Below are 3,525 nucleotides of genomic sequence, written 5' to 3'. Positions count from 1 at the left end.
ATTTTCCCAGCCCCAAAGATTTTCCCCGGCACGTCAGGGAACTTATTATGAAATAAAAGAACTAATACTCATTATGCCAGCCGAACATAAAACGAATTTTCGAGTCTAGAGTTCCCATCTGCAAGGGCATGACAGAGTCCTGGCAAAGACACTAGAATAACAAGATGCATAACGACCATACATTGGTTTGGCACTATGCAGCCACTTTTTAGTGACGGCCAAAATTGCTCTCTTTCCGCTCGCTCACGCTGAGAGCGTAAGAAATCTAAAAATAGAATTTGCTTGCTTGTGTGAGTAAAAACAAGAGACGAGAACGCGTATATGTGTGCGTGTTGTGGTAGAAGACGATTTTCGGGCGGAAATAAATTCTGATCGAAGAAACGAATTTACATTGTACATATTAGAGTAGTTTTTTCCAATTTCGTAGCAATATGATAAAATAAAATAATTTTTTAAAAAATTAAAGCTTTTTAAATTCGTTTGTTAAAATCGCCGCTCGAATTAGCTACCGTTTACACATTTATATTTATGTTTAATTCTAATTTGTCTCTCATCTGACAATCTTTTAAAAGCGAAATATTTTTTTGAAACACTTTTAATCTTAATGTTACATGATTATTAAGTCAAATGATTTAATAAATATACTAAATAATTAAATATGATAACTGGTTATTGCAAAAGTAATATCAAAGACACTAGAATATTTCTAGTGTCTTTGCTTTGTTCAAATCTTGAGGCACGAAGTGCGGACACAAGCACTCAACAATCATTGCCTTATTAATTTTTCACACGCCCGCAAGATGAATACTCTAATGACAAATATTCTTATATAAAGTCATTTTTGAAATTTATTTTTGTGATAATATGTACATAGATTTGGCTATTTCTAATCTATTTTCAAATAATAACAACGTTAAGGCAATGCAAAACGAGAATTTTTCGCATGGTGCCAATTGATCAAAAATAATATAGATTTAAAGTCTAAGAACTTCTGAGGTGAAGGGCATATTTTGTCAAATTTACAATGCATGAGCATACGTGTGCACATATAGCAGTTGTCTGCTATCACTTTGTGCGTTGAAAAGAGCTGTTCGTTGTAGCGCTCTTCGCTCTCTCGCTCTCTAACAAAAATTCGAGAGAGCCTGGAGCCACCTCTAGAGCCACGGCCAAAAAATCGTGTGCCAAAAAATCGTATGGCGTTACGCATCTTGTTATTCTAGGGTATTTGTTAATACTCTAATGACAAATATTCTTATATAGTCATTTTTTAAATTTATTTTGTAATAATATGTACATAGATTTGGCTATTTCTAATCTATTTTCAAATAATAATAACGTTAAGGCAATGCAAAGCAAGAATTTTTCTCAGGGTGCCAATTGATCAAAAATAATATAGATTTGAAGTCAAAGAACTTCTAAGGTGAAGGGCATATTTTGTCAAATTTACAATGCATTAGCATACGTGTGCACACATACAGCTGTCTGCTATCACTGTATGCGTAGAAAAGAGCTGTTCGCTGTAGCGCTCTCCGCTCTCTCGCTCTCTAACAAAAATTCGAGAGAGCCTGGAGCTCGGCGTAAAAATCGTATGACGTTATGCATCTTGTTATTTTAGTGTCTTTGGTCCTGTCAACCCTTTTAGCACTTGTCAAAAACTCAAAGAAAAAGACGATGACTTTGAAGTCTACAAGTCATATTTCTGTGAACGAGTGAACTGGCAACATGTCGAGCCCGTAAGTAACTAGGTTTTTCCTATAGAAATTATAGCAAGTCACAGTAAAATCTTGAACCCAGAACAACAACAACAACAACAGCAGCTGGATCAATTGGTTCTTCGGAATCAAGGGCAACGAGTTCCTCTGCCTCGTGACCACCAACTACTTTCAGGGCACGTTCAACCAGATGGGCCTGGAGTACTTCAGCCAGCACTGGACGTGATCCTGAAGCCGGTGTTCGACAGTTCCTCGGGCTTGTTCTACGACGATGAGAAAAAGTGGTACGGCATGATTCACGCCCGATACATCAGGTCGGAGCGTGGCGTGAATGATATGCACCGAAACTATATGAGAGGAGACTTTGAATCGTGTCCGAATATCTCCTGTAATAGGAAGAACACCCTGCCAGTGGGCCTCAGCGATGTGTGGGGCAAGTCAACGGTGAAGATCTACTGCCCACGCTGTAAAAACTACTTCCATCCTAAAACTGATACACAGCCATGTTCGAGCCCAGCTTCCCGGACATCTTCTTAACGCAGCTGCCGAACTTGAGACCGCCCCTGGACGACCCACGGTAAGTAATTCTCCGAATATAGTCCTGGTTGTTTTCTAAACAAAGCGCTTGAACTTGCAGTCCCTATGCTTTCGGTTGCACCAGAAGGCCTTGATGCCACTTAAATCGCCCAAGTCACCAAAGAATATCGAATCCTCGGCCAGCTAGTCCTCCTCCTCGCTCCGGCATTCCGAAGTCAAGCGCTTCAATGTTCTAGGGATGACGTGATTTTTTAACTCCACACAAAAGAAAGCAGAAATGTTTGTACGATATATTGTTGTTGCAATTAAACAGATTCCGCAGTGCGTTGATATGGCCAGCTACCACCTACTAATACACCTCATACACCTCTCCTCTAAATACTTGGTTCAAAGTGTTCGGTCCAAGCTGGTCATATCAAGCACTCATTCGAGTAGCAAAGCATACTTTTCGTTAAACGTGGTAATCACCAGGGTATAATAATAATATTAATCAATAAAACATTCAATTCAGTTTTTTATTTAATTTTATGTTAAAAGAGTTTCCAAAAGTGTTTTCCTGACTACATCAAATATTTTTTGATAATTTAATTTCTTTAAATTCTTTAAATATACAAATTCTGTTTTAATGTATATAGGAGTGAGTAGAAGGTTAAAACATTATTTTCAATTTAAAATAAAATTAAAATTTTGATTCCATCATTTTTATGTAATTCTTTTTGTAGAGTATTCAATACTCGCAACTTCGTATTTTAGTTTGATTTCCCATGCTGTTTTTGCTTAATTTCCAACATACCAGATTGATTTCGCGCGTAAATTTAAACGCACTTTATTGCCTTTTTGGAAGAACGTTGGTTCAAAACGGAAAATCGAAGGAAAACCTGACCGGACCTAAGGGACAGCCTTGGTGGGAAAACTGGCAGTGCATTTTCCCAGCCCCAAAGATTTTCCCCGGCACGTCAGGGAACTTATTATGAAATAAAAGAACTAATACTTATTATGCCAGCCGAACATAAAACGAATTTTCGAGTCTAGAGTTCCCATCTGCAAGGGCATGACAGAGTCCTGGCAAAGACACTAGAATAACAAGATACATAACGACCATACATGGGTTTGGCACTATACAGCCACTTTTTTAGTGACGGCCCAAATTGACCTCTTTCCGCTCGCTCACGCTGAGAGCGTAAGAAATCTAAAATTAGAATTTGCTTGCTTGTGTGAGTAAAAACAAGAGACGAGAACGCGTATATGTGTGCGTGTTGTGGTAGAAGACGATTTT

Source organism: Drosophila melanogaster, chromosome Y (genome assembly GCF_000001215.4).
Source record: "Drosophila melanogaster chromosome Y".
NCBI classification, from domain to species: Eukaryota; Metazoa; Arthropoda; class Insecta; order Diptera; family Drosophilidae; genus Drosophila; species Drosophila melanogaster.
This window is presented reverse-complemented; position numbering follows the sequence as displayed.